We start from the raw sequence: 14,564 nt of genomic DNA, 5'->3' as shown, positions 1-14,564 counted from the left end.
CATTTGATTTCTCTTCAGTGTACGATATATTTATTCAAGTATTCATTTGTCCTTTATTATTTCACTAAGAATATTGTAGAGATTAGAGTTGAATGTGTAGGAATCAATTTATCAGCTTGAACCAGAAGGTCAGAAAAATAAATTTTGAAAGAAAAAGTTATTTTATTAAGAAATAATAATAAGATAAATGATATCATAATTATTCATTGATACTGTATGTATAATGAATAACATAATTAGACCTTCTTATAAAAATATTTTTTAAGTATGAAGATATTAGAAACTAATGACAGTACCTGCATTCTATACTTAAAAACAAAACAAATGAGAGAGATACTGACAGACTTTTTACTGCAATTGTGGGGGAAAAGATATGTTATTATTGATTATAATGACAAAAATACGTATTTTTATGGACCGTCATTTAACATTCTTTACGTGGTCTATGGATATAGAAATAACTGCCCTCATCACCACTGCTATCATATGTGTTCTTACAAATTGAATAAATTATGTTTCTTCAGTGTCATCACATGACAGATTATTACTAGGTATATGAAAATATTAGGTTGGTGCAAAAATAATTGTCGTTTTTGCCATTACTTTCAGTGGTATATAACTAATACGTTATACACCATTTTCAAGAGTGCTAACTTCAAAGTGGTGACATTTGAAGAGAAATCTGAATGGTGAGAAGGAAGTAAAGAAAAATAAGAAGCTTATTCTTACCTTGGGTCATTTGTATTATGCTTAGTGAACTCTTCTCCCAAGATTTTGCCTCTTTATTTATTTTTCAGAAATAAGATAAAATCTGCAGATAAGATTTTGAGACTTCAAACAGTAGTGGGATATTTGTATGGTGAAGTCACCAGGGAACAGATTTTACCAATCCTTATAAACCATGGTAAGAACATTTATGACATTGTTATTGTAATAATATTTTAATCAGAAAATTAATTTTTTAAAAAGATAACTTTTCCTGATGTATGAAAAGCACACCATAATAGAACAAAATGGAACCAGAGGAAGACATTCAAATCTTTCAGAACATGAATATTTTATATTGGATTTACTAGCTTCAGAACCTAAAATGGGAGTCGTTTGTAAAGATTTCTTGAAAGTGCACTACCAGGAGAAACTGGGAGGAGGGAAGCAGAATTGAAGGTGGGGATGAAGCTCCTTAAAACTGTGGTTTGAGGTGAGGTCTGGCTTTATTCTGATCTCACATGGAGCTCCAGTGTCTTTCCCACCTTCAGATAGGGGAAGGGCAATTTGTAGCCCCTTGCAGGGAGTCGGTCACTGCACCAGGAAATCATTGAACACAAACCATCATGCATAGGGGAAGGGCATAACTGCCAGGCACCTCCAGGAAAGGTGGTCCCAATTTCCAAGTGATTATTGTCTAGTAAAGCCGAGAGGTCATTAGTCGAAGCACCTACAGCAGCAAGAATGTTGAGTTAGTGAAAGAACTGGTCAATAATCCAACAGGATAACAAAGTAGGCTCAATAAAAGGACCACCTTTGATTTTTATCCTATAACTGTTATTAGGCAATAATGAAGTACGCATTTATAAATCAGTAATAATTTTCTATTAGAACAAATATCTTTACATCAGGAAATTAATAGAAATGCCACTATTTAATCTTAAGACTTGTTTGCATGGCTCTCTAGAAACATATGATCAAAATTGCCAATTGGTCATGCTAACCATCAATTCTTTTGTTGTATTAAATAAAATTTGTGATTCTACTAAACTAGATTACAAACAAAAGTACATATTAATATGTAATTATAGAAAAATATTTTCATAAGGCTGTAATGTAATATGTTCTCAGATGTTAACAGAAGCTATATAAGAATTCAATAAATGAAATATTGATGAAGATGTCTTAAACTCTGACTAAACTTACAAATAAAATTAATACAGAATACTAGTCTTTGAGTTTAGTGAAAAGGTAAAAATGTTTGTCTATTCTGAAAAATAAATGTGCTCATTAAAACTGATAATAGCATCTACATAATCTATTAATTTTCCTTTTGCTATGGCTGTTAGAAAACCTGGAAAAAATGAGTAAAGCAAAGTATGCTTAAGTTTGGTTTCTAACACAAATTATCCCCCCTTCATCTTTTCTCATATAATTCTTAAGTCTTCTTATTGTAATAACAATCAGGCTTTTAAATGCATTTTATTCTGAATTTATGACAACTTTATTAGCTAAAAAACATGAGACACTATAAATAATGCTCAGTATGCTACATTAGAAAATTTTATTGTGAAATTCTGGAAATTGCAGGGACACACAGACAGTAAAAATTAAGTTTCTGTACATACCTGGTTTTAAATAGAGTCAAAGTGAGTAATTAAAAAGGTACAATGATTAGTTTCCAGTTCTCAAGTTCTATGTGTTGTATGTGATACAATGGTAGTACGATTCAGAATTATAATAGCTGTGCTTTCCATAAGTCATTCTGTTGCAGAGAGATATATTTATTAAAAAATATATTTATTTAAATATGTCATTTTCAGTAAGCAATACAATTTGGTAAGCATAAATTAGCTCATTTTTGTCTTGTATGTTTAAAATATGATTGGACTAGATATTTATGAGTTCAAGTTATTAAAATATTGAGATCAAGATAAGAAATGAAATGTAAACTAGAGAATCAGAATCATAACGTTTGTTCTAGGTTTTGGCTCTTCACTTAGTAGACTAATGATTTTGAAATTTTTGCTCAGTTTCTCAGACGCCAATATCCTTATATGTAATAATTTGAGAAACATGTAATGAAACTTGGAATAGATGTTTATGGTACATTGCACTTATCTTTTATTTTACATACTGTTTATTATCTGTCTTTCTCACATAATAACTGTTTCAAAGGATGAGGATATAATCATTTTTCTGATATCTGATCCAGTACTTGTTATAGTACATAGGCTATCATAGAACAAATACAATTTGAGTTCTAGTTGCAGTTTTTGTACTGAACAAACCATTTAACAGTTTCATAGTGTTTAATTTATTCATTCTTTAATAGACTAGAGTTCTAATTCAATCATGGACTGCAAGTACAGTCATGTATTGTGTGATGAAGGGGACACATTCTGAGATATGCCTCTTAGATTATTTTATTGTTGCGTGAACATAACACAGTGTACTTACATAGACATAGGTGGTATAGCCTATGACACACCCAGGGTAAATGGTATAGCCCATTGTTTCTAGGTTACAAACCTATACAGCATGTTACTGTACTAAATACTGTAGGCAATTGTATAACAGTGGTATTTGTGTATCTAAACATATCTAAACATAAAAGAGGTACAGCAAAAATACAGTATAAAAAATAACACATTGTTCATCTGTATCAGGTATTGACCTTGAATGAAACTTGCAGGTCTGGAAGTTGTTCTGGGTGAGTCAGTGAAGTGGTGAGTGAATATGAAGGCCTAGGGTATTATTCTTCACCACTCTTGAGTTTATAAACATTGTACATTAGTCTACACTGTATTTATTAAAAACATATAATAATTGCAGTAGGATGTTACAATGACTTTGACGTCACTAGGCAAAAGGGATTTTTCAGCTCCATTATAATCTTACAGGACCACCATCATATATGTGATCTGTTGCAAAGCAAAATGTCATCATATGGAGAATGACTGTACTCAACTTTGTGGTCTATTCACACAAGGATGTTTGGCCAGCAAGAAGGAGATCAAACCAGGAATGTGGATTGATAGACTGGATTTGTTCCCCACCGAGGTGACCCAAGGACCAAATTATGTCAAAGTACTTAATAAGATAAAATTAATCTCAATTTCTCTGTTACCGATTTCTAAGAAATTCAATGTTATGGACAGTTGCATGGTAACAAAAGACCCAAACAAGCAAAGGCAATGTGCATTCTGAAGCAAGTAACCACATGGAATTTCCAGTAATCTGTCTGAGTTAAAGCTGCTCCTCAGTCAGTGGCACAGGGGAAGGGATTTAATCTTTGAGAATCCCTTTGGATCCTGAGCACTGAGGTGGGGGCAGCTCTACATCCCGGAGAATGGGATGTCAGGTTCCAGCACTAGTGCCCTGAATACCAGAACTAAAGCTTGTCCAAAGGAAGGGTTCCCCATGCAAGTAAAAAGCTGTCCTCCAGTGAAAAACTTTATTCTTTTTTTTTTGAGGCGGAGTTTCCCTCTGTCACCCAGGCTGGAGTGCTGTGGTGTGATCTCCTCTCACTGCAAGCTCCGCCTCCCGGGTTCACGCCATTCTCCTGCCTCAGCTTCCCAAGTAGCTGGGACCACAGGCTCCTGCCACCACACCCGGCTAATTTTTTGTAATTTTAGTAGAGACAGAGTTTCACTGTGTTAGCCAGGATGGTCTCAATCTCCTGACCTCCTGATCCCCCCGCCTCGGCCTCCCCAAAAACTTCATTCTTTAGCATGTCCTTCAGAATCTTCTGATTCTGCCAAAGCTCTGAAGTACTTATCCATTTTGAGTTTTTTTTAACCTCTGTACCTCGTAGGTAACTGAAAACACTGCAAAATTATTCTTGCTTATAAATACGAAGAGACAATCCACCCATCTTAAGAGTTTTGTGTCCATTCCTAATCTATAAAAAGGTCTATTATTTGCTTTTTCTTTTTAGCTGAGTGGTAACTACTTTCCAATTTCCCAAATTAATTATTGAGCTAAATGAAATTATTCATATGTACTGTTTTTAAATGTATGTGTTGTGATTTTGTTTTTTAAGGAAATGTACCTTTTAATAGTTTGGAGGTCGCACCAAGAGGCGTGGTAGATTTACCTGACAAGCCTAGATACACTTTATCTCCAGAGTGCTGTATCTCACCAGCTGCTTAAGCCAACTGACATCACTTATAACTTCTCATCCAAAGTGAAAACAGAATATTGATGGTTCTTTGTTTTCCTAATTTTAATTCTTTTCTCTATTATGTTTGTGTTTTGATTCATTTACAACTGATGTATTACTTTCCACTGGTGGCAGCAAAGATTGAAGATTTGGTTTTATGGTCTAAACATCTGGTAAGCTCTGTTTGTTATGGACATCTATTTTATTTTGGGTGAAAGACTACAGAAAACCTGGCTTATTAGTCCTTGTTTGTTTCTATCTTTTTCTACTTTGAGTTCAAATCACTCAAGGTTTTCACTTCTACCAGAAATGAGAATAGCTACTTAATTGAACATTCAATTAAAAAAAACTTTCCAAATTTACTGTTGACCCATGACACATGGTAGCATTGAACCTATGAACTCTCTGTGCCTATACACAGAGAGAGAGTTTCTCTACGCATCTGGAAATCAGAAAGATTTTTACATTTAGTTGTGTGAGTTTGCCATGTTTCTACTTCTGCAGAGTATTAATAACATTTTAAAGTCAATTAAATTATGAGTTCTATTCTTATTCATTCATGAAGACATATAAGTATATACACTTATATAAGCATATGTAGATATACACAAATAAGCGCATATGCATTATGTGACATATACCAAATATTGTTTCTTACATGGTGTGTTATATTGTCACTAATTCCCTTTTTTGTTATTCTGACCTTTAAAGAACAAATTAAGATAAATGGCTGGTTTTATCACCTGGAAAATCTTCAAGTTTTAGTTGAAAATAAGAAAAAGTAGAAATACTTTATAATACTCTAATTTTCTCATCTGTTAAAATGCCATCAGCAATTGTGGATGCCATCTATTCATTTTGAGATATTGACAGGTGGCATGGAGCAATAGATAGTCTTGACAAATTATAGACCCTTTGGGGAGAACACTAATAAGCAACTTGTAGGAGTTCATCCATTATCATATAGTATATTTCTTTTGTCATGGATTATCCATTCACTGAATTCACGCAGATTTCTAGTTCTCTAGATAGGGCATATTTTCTATTTTTTGTATAAAGTAATGAAATATTCATGAACTTAACCTGTTTTCACTCTACGTTATATGCCCTGAGGCTACTATAAAAGATTAGTTAACACAAGTTGTCTTATATTGAGATAACCTATAAGCGGGGGTAGTAGAGAGGTAACTGATAGGTTTCAACTTCACTTAGTGCATATTTTCAAAGCTCTTTAAATGACTACTAAAAGAACGTCCTGTATCTAATGAAGAATAAATCTATTAATGTAATTTGACAGGGCTTTATTATCGTGTGACAAACCAATAATCTTAATAAGAACCCTATCATTCACAGGAAACTGATAAACTAGTATTAAGTTTTAGTATAATCACTGAATGTTTGCAATCAATTTGGAAAAATTTTACATTGGAAAAAAATTACATACTGACTTCTCCCTCTCTGTCTCTCTTTTTATTTGGTGCAATCAATGATTTCTTAAAGCACTTCGTATTTCACTTTTCATACAATAGGAAGCTGAAGAAAAAACAATATTTGCATTAATATGTGCAGTATATTAAGCAGAGTGACAATTATTTCCTACTTAAATTTTCAATTAATTACATTAGGCTCTACATTATTTGCATAAATATGTTTAATACTGTTAAGAGTGGAAACATTTGTTCAACACTCTGGCAGATTATCAGTGATATGTGAACGTTTTTCAAAGCTGATACCAACTTCTTCTGAGGATACTGATAAAGATGCACTATTTTATTCTTATTATTTCCTTAGGTTAAATGTAGCAATTTACCATGAGAAGAAAGTCATTTTTATAAGAAAAATCTACATAGATCTACATAATCTAATTATATATGTTCCTTGATTACATACCCCACAGCAGTTCACGAATGAAGACAGTTGCATTTGACAATTACTAGGTGATTTGATACAACTGAAATGAGCTTCTTCTTATTTCAATATAAGAAAAATCTGAAGAAAATAGTCTTACAAGATATAATTAAACAATACACTTGGGATTGCAGATACAATTTGCTTTAAGAAAATTGAGATCTTATATCACAATAATAATGACATATATTTGCAATTCTTTTCTTAAACTCAACAGTGTCAAATGACCTTTACCTAAACACATATATATATATACTATGTGTGTTTGTGTGTGTGTGTGTGTGTGTGTATGCATGTACAATATTGAGTTCTGTAGGAGAACAAATGACAAGAGAAAAAGCATACTAAGAGTAAACTTTTTTAAGTAAACAAAATTACTTGCTTTCATTAAGCATAGTGGATTTCAAAATTTGAAGATAGGGAATGCTTTCTTCAAATGAAATTTAACTCTGATGTTCAGTAAGTAAAACTTATTAAGTAGGTTGGATGAGAGGCTTAGGACAGCATTTTTGGACTTCAGTGGCTTCTCAGATGCCACTTAGGGTCCTCTGTGGCACAGTTTGAAAATGTCTAATGTTAAATATGCTAACTCTGTCCCATACATATTTGCTTTCTTTACAAATGAGCACAAGTCATGTTTGGCTTTTAGGTTTTTGGGGTTTTTCCCCAATCACTACAGAGAAACCAATAGAGAATATATATAACAAATATGAGAATGTTATAAGCTCAAATAATATTTTCCAATATCTTAGTATTGCTTCATCCCTTCAAATTCCTGACTTAATTATGAGATTTTTACGAAGTATTCCTGGACTTTCTCTTTCTGATATTTCCCCCCACATATATAACTCAATAAATCATCCTCTTTCTTCAGATTCATCTTTTCTTGAAAACTCTGAAGACATCTACCACTGTAGTAGTCTCGCTTGCTACGATGTGCTTCAGTTTAGTTCTACTGGTAATTTTTTGCCAGACACAGCTGGTTTCTTGAGAAACAAAGATTATTCACTGATGGACTCAGAAGGTCCTCAAAGAGGCTAGAGTCAAATGGAGAAGCAGGCATATGAAATACAAAAGTATGGTAACTTGTATGTACACATGATAAAAGTCCCTTGAAGAGAGCAGTGCATTTTAAAGTTAAGGCATTTGTATCACTGAAGCTCTCCAGGAGGGCCTTTTTAGTACACTCTGCATTATGTTCTATGTGGATGGTTTAAATACTAAATCAAAAATATCTATCTATATTGATTGGTGCTGTTGTACCATCAATTCAAATTGCCAGAATTTGAATCATAACCAGCCAGAAAAGATCCTTGGTTTCGAAATTTATTTTAAAATATTTTATTTTTATAATTTAATTGGTTTTCTGTAATCCAGATAAATTTGTTACACTGTATTTTAGTCAATATCCACTACTGAACATTTTGTATGCACAGTTCACACTGAATATTGTTCTTCATGTAAAATTGTAATGTGATGTAAAATCTTAATGTAAAATTATATAAGTAGAAATGATTCATTATTTTCGTCAGAAGAATTTCATTTTATTTTTTAATTATATTAACAATAAGAGAAGTAAATTAAATCCACCTAAATTCAAACACATTATGTTCTTATGAATAACTTAGATTCACTCATGTTTGAAAGATATTTTCATTCCCTTTAATTGCAAATATATCTTTCCCTAGGCTGCATAATATTTATAGATAAAAACACCTATAAATTATTTACTTCCTTTTTTGATAGACAATCTAAACAATTTTAAATTAACGTTTCTATAACTCTTTTTAAAGATTTCAAATAAGCCAAATTGCAAGTTAAAGTTGTTACACAAAATGAATTATGTATACATATGAACACAAAACAAATACAACATTTCACTTAAATTTCACTAATACTGTTGTGTGAGCTCACAATTTTTTTTTACAAAGAACAAGACCATAGAAGGAGACCCACAGTTAGAAAAGTAAGAACCAGAGTTTGAAGCCCCAACTTTTAAGAGTAATTTAAAATCATCTGCATTTGTTGCAAAATATTTACTTGTGATTATAAAATGCTTTTGAATATAGGCAAGAAAAAAATCATTGAAAATAATAATGACTTAGATGCTATGCACTTATCATCATACTCTAGTTCTAAGTATCAAATTGCTACATGAACATAAATGTTTTTATACCTAGTAATAGTTATATTTGAAACATCGAAACAGGTCTTATTTAGCTAAATATTCAAATAAAATATTGTGGTTGGATCAGTCTAGTCTTCAACTTTCTTTTTTCCTTCATTACAGTCTAGCTGGGAAATAATATTTGTTCCTCATAAAAAACTTTCACAGTAAAAGTTAAATCACAAAGTATAATTGAACACTTTCAGCCTATTTATGCAAGTAGATTTAATTTTTAAGTGAAAAAAGTTATATTCAGGTATTGTCAGCCTTAAAGATTGTATTTGAAAGGAGTAAACCTGCAAAAACTTGTTGGAGTGTCTGTGTTCTGATGTGATGTTCAGTAATTTCCTCTCAAACTCCCCACCCATGCAGATGGTCAGTTAGTTTTTACTATCATTCCACAGAGTGTCCCAAGCTCTCGTTACCTTGTATTAAGATAACAAGTATCTGGGGAAATAATGAATGAAATGCATATTGGGGGGATTTTTTTTTGATAGGGTCTCATTCTGTCATTCAGGCTGGAGTTCAGTGGCATGATCACAGCTCATTGCAGCCTTGACCTCATGGGCTCAAGAGATCCTCCTGCCTAAGCCTCCAGTGTAGCTGAAACCACAGGCATGTGCCATCACATGCAGCTAAGTTTTTGATTGTTATTATATTTTTGTAGAAAAGAGGTCTCACTTTGTTGTCCAGACTGGTCTTGAACTCCTGAGCTCAAGCAATCCTCCTGCCTCAGCCTTCCAAAGTGTTGAGATTACAAGTGTGAGCCACTGGGATGTTGTTTTCAATGGCTCCAAATAATACCCATGTATATCACCAGTAATAATAATACTATCATTTTGATTCTATAATTCAAATTAAAATATGTCACAGCAAATGAATTTGAAAGTCACTGTATGTATCTTTTGCTTCTCTCTGACCCCTCTTCTTAAGTTTCTCCCCATAGGTTTGGTGAATGAATAAATGAAATAACAAACAAAGTGCCCTGGGAGCTACCATGGAGTTTGTTGCACAAGAAGAAATGGAGCAATGATTGATGTCCAAATCCTGAAATAATAGGAGTTTTATTTAATTCACATTAAATTTCATCATTGTCAAAACACGGGTATCCTTAGAATACAAAATACCTGAAAATTATATCAGATACACTACCTACATAAAGAGGCTCTGAAGAGAATAACAGTACATTAAAATATAAACACCAAATACAACGTGAAAATTGACTAGGCACTGTGGCTTATGCCTGTAATCCCAGCATTCTGGGAGGCCGAGGTGGGTGGGTCAGGAGTTCGAGACCAGCCTGGTCAACATGGTGAAACCCCGCCTCTACTAAAAATACAAAAATTAGCTGGTGTGGTGGTACATGCCTGTAATTCCAGCTACTTAGGAGGCTGAGGCAGGAGAGCTGCTTGAACCTGGGAGGTGGAGGTTGCAGTGAGGGAGAACATGCCACTGCACTCCAGCCTGGGTGACAGAGCAAGACTCGCTCCACCCCATCCATGCCCAAAAAAAGTGAAAAGTAACAGACTTGTGAAATAATAGTTACATTTAATGAAGTTATTCATAGATGAGTATATTGATAGTTACATATATACATTTATAGATAAAATATCTCAGAAATAAGGTTTATTTTCTAAAATAAATAAGTTACAAAAATTAATTAAAATCCAAATAGGAAAAAAGGACAACTCATAACAACAAGCAACTTGTAGAGGGAGTTCCAATAGCCAATACATGTTTGAAGCTACATAAAAGCTAACTAGTCTAACAGATAGATACACATTAAAGTAATAAAAGGATATCATTTTATATTACTCACTTCAAACCAAAAAGAAAAGTTTACTAACGTAAATAAAATTTCAGATTTGATGCCGAGAAATATTGCTGACAGAAGTGAAAATAAATACAGGGAAAAAACCATTTGGGGGAACAATTCAGTAATACGTATTAATATGAATCTTGAATCTGTCCTATAACCCAGAAAGTATACTATTAGATATATACCCTAGAGAAATTCTACCATAAAAATGTTTGTATTGAAGTATATTCCTATATGTAATCTACAAGATAATTAAACTAACAATATTGGTAAAATGAAAAAGATCTTAAAACACAATGACATTCCATGAAAATGTCAGAGGTAAAAAGGCAAATACATCAGATTTCCATTTACGTGGAGTTTGTAAGCATGCAAAATAATACCATATATATTTTTAAAATACCATATATTCTTTATATTTATACATATATTTTAAATTAACACACAGTAGGAATTATAGACACTAAATTTGGGATAGTAGTTATCTCTGGAATCATTGTGGGGGACTGAGATCAATTAAGTATAAACAAGAAGCTTCTACAGAATGTTCTACAATGTTTTGGTTATTAAACTCTATGGTGGATGTAAGTATTTGTTATATTGGTATTTATCTTTGTTTTTGCATAAAATATTTACTTTTTAAAATGATAAGGGAATATTGAGTCAGTAGCTCATATTTGCAAAGTGAGCTGCATAAGAAGATCTGAAAAGAGAATTAAAACCCTGAAAAACCTACTTTAATGAAATGCTGGAATAGTTAGAGGTGAATACAACAAAATCCTTATTGGTTAGTATAATGTTAATAATTTATAATATATGTTTCTTTCTGATTTTTGCTTTCTTAGTTGGTGGTAGATAATCATAAAATCAAGAACAGTGAACTGCAGGCGGAGAAATTCTAACTTTCATTTAGCTTGTCCCTCCTGCTCTTCTTCCTCCAGCATATGTCTCTCCAGAGAGGACAGTTGGAATGTCCTTGATCCTTGATATAAATAGGCAGAAGACAGCTGAGGATCTTTTCACTAAAAAGGTAAAATTTGATTAAAAAAGAAATCACATAAGGCAGTGGCAATATTAATAAACTGTGCTTTGGCATTTTTAATATAAAATTATTCTGGATGACTATTTTAATTTTTTATTATATTAAAAATAGTCTCAACTATAAAACATATCTACTGCTTAAAATTGTTAAGTAGGGTTTTTTTTGTTGTTTCTTTTTTTTTTTTCCCAATATGGCAAAACAGAGGCTTTTTAGTATCCCTCACTCACTTGGAAGAATCAAAGTGGTGTGTAGAGATTCACAATGTGAACTTTTATCCAATAAAGAGCAAAGGAATTCAACAGAAGCAAAGGACATTTCAGATTATGGGGAAAAGAAGCTGGACAGGCAGGCTGCATGGAAAGGCCTGGCTGAGAACTGTCAGTAAAGCCCCAGTACAGCAGTGAGTGAGTGAGTGTCCCTCTGTGATTGAACTTTCCACTGAGCATCATGCATCCCAGGCCATAGGGAAGCTCACTGATACTCCTAAGCCCTGGAACTAACTTGAGGAGTGGCAGAGAAACTGTGAGAAAGAAGAGTACTGGGATGTGTCCCACGTATACTTCCAGACGTAGGCACTGAGAGAAGGAAGCCATTTCTCATCCTAGCACATATCAGGCTTCCCGGGAGCCTGTCACCTCTCCAGGGTGGCAGCCGCTGATTTGAGAGTCTCAGGAAAAGGACTGGCAATCTGGATTCTATCAAGCAGGAGAGGGGCCTCCATGGCCAGAACTGGGAAGCAAGAGTAGAATGGGCACAGACCAGGTGTGCTGGAGTTGGTCACCTTCCTTCCTGGGATTAGAGTGGGAGGAGATTTGCCTGGGAGGCATGGTTTCAACCTGGGGCAGTTTCACGGATTGAAGGCAAACTGCATGTGACTTGGCTGACTGTCACCACCTGCTATCTGAATTGGCCCACTGGGGGCAATCCCCTGGGTCTGGAGCATGAGAGTAAAGCACTTCCTATTGCTTGGCTATGAAGCTAGGACTGCCCTTCTTTACCCAAGCTGGAACTTTGGCACAACAGTGATTGTTGTTCTCCTCCTCACTGGGGCATTTCTCCAGGGGCCTGAGATCTGCTCCCTGACCCCTGTCAGGGCCAACACTTGCACCTACCATTGGGGTCCAAGCGATGTCTTGCTCAACCCAACCATTACCATCTTTGCCCCACCCACTACCTTAGATGCAGAGCATATGTTCCAGACAACTGAGAGTTTCACAGCCCAATTAATCACCTGAGACATGGGTACTTCTATTCGTTAACAAAGATTAAGTATAAACCATACTGCTGCCACTGCATCTGGCTGTCATATCCAAGCTCTACCTACTGGCTTGGAGGTCCACTGACAAAATTCATTACTACATCTGTTGACAGTAGTGCACAGTGCTCAGGAAATAGACAAGCTTCCTGATACCTCTGCTACCATTATTACCCATAGTAACTTGGCTACCAAGGAGGGAGAGAACCCACTCAGCTAAATAGCAGGCCAAGCCACCACACAAAGGCTATTTATAAGTAACAAAATTATACGGCATCTTCTCCATTAAACATATTAAGAAGCAAAGCCAAACAACCTTATTCAACACACATCATAGTCACAGCCTCAAGGCTGTGACTCAAGGAGAAAATAAAAAGCAGAAGAACTGCCCCAACAAAAACAAATTCAAAAACAAAAAGAAGTGACTTTCTCCAGATGCAAATAATTCAGCAGAATAATACTGGACATATAAAAAAGCAATGGGTTATGACACTCCAAAAGGAACACAATAGTACTCTAGCAGTAGATCCTAACCAAAAAAGAAATCTTACAAATGCCAGATGAAGAGTTCAAAATATTGATTTTAAAGAAATTCAATGAGATGCAAGTGAAATCTGAAAGCCAGTACAAATAAATGAGAATACCAATTCAGAATATGAATGGGAAGTTTACTAAGAAAATAGATATTGAAAAAAAAGCGTATATAACTTTTGGAAATAAAAAAATGTATTGAAGGACTTACAAATTCGAGTTGAAAGCTTCCACAATTGACTAGATCAAGCAGAAGAGAGAATCTCAGAACGTGAAGACAAATCTTTTGAATTAATTCAATCAGACAAAAATAAAAAATTTTAAAAAACAATGCCCTCAGGAACTATGGAACTATATAAAGTGATTGTAATTACAAATTATTGACATTCCTGAGGAAGAAGAAAAATCAAAAGGCTTACAAAATCTATTTAAGAACATAATTGATGATAACTTCCCCAGTCTAGCAAGATATTTGGCACCCAGATACAAGGGCCCTCAAAAAACACACCCCAGATAAATATATTGCCAGAAAGACTTCACCATAATACATAGTCACCAGACTGTGTAAAACAAGATGAAGAAAAAAAAAATCTAAATATCAGCAAGAGAAAAGCATCTAGTCAAGTGACAGAAAAGCATCTGGTCACCTATTACAAAAAAAAAAAAAAAGCCCCCATCAGATTAACAATGGACTTCTAAGCAGAAAGCTTACAAGCCAGAAGAGTTCAGAATATTATCTTCAAAGTACTTAAAGTAAAAATCCCTGCCAACCAAGAATTTATCTTATTGTAATACCTGGTAAGTGTAACTTATCTCATCATAAGTTCATGGTTGGCACGGTTATTCTTATCTTATCATAATAAACTTGTTCTTATCATAATAAGCTTCAGAAATGAAGGAGAAAGTCCCAAAGAGAACACTTAGGAAATGTATCACCACTAGACTGTTCTTACAAGATGATCAAAGGAGTTC

At 34.0% G+C, this 14,564-nt stretch overlaps 1 long non-coding RNA gene across 2 annotated transcripts in view; it reads right to left on the bottom strand.

Moving 5' to 3' along the window:
- Positions 1-1,114: 1,114 nt before the first annotated feature.
- The window catches only part of LOC129058316 (uncharacterized), a 52,974-nt gene continuing 39,524 nt past the window's right edge, over positions 1,115-14,564 (bottom strand). The window contains exons 4-6 of one of the 2 annotated variants that reach the window (XR_008523416.2): positions 6,315-6,403; positions 2,334-2,470; positions 1,115-1,435 (exon numbers count right to left, since the gene is read on the bottom strand). This is a non-coding gene — a long non-coding RNA (uncharacterized LOC129058316). Of the gene's footprint in view, positions 1,436-2,333; positions 2,471-6,314; positions 6,404-11,139; positions 11,787-14,564 lie in introns of those variants that run through there. The other variant, XR_008523417.2, reaches the window with a different exon arrangement.

Source organism: Pongo abelii, chromosome 2 (assembly GCF_028885655.2).
Source record: "Pongo abelii isolate AG06213 chromosome 2, NHGRI_mPonAbe1-v2.0_pri, whole genome shotgun sequence".
NCBI lineage: Eukaryota > Metazoa > Chordata > Mammalia > Primates > Hominidae > Pongo > Pongo abelii.
Note: the sequence above shows the minus strand (reverse complement) of the source record. Positions and strands in the feature narration are given on the sequence as shown.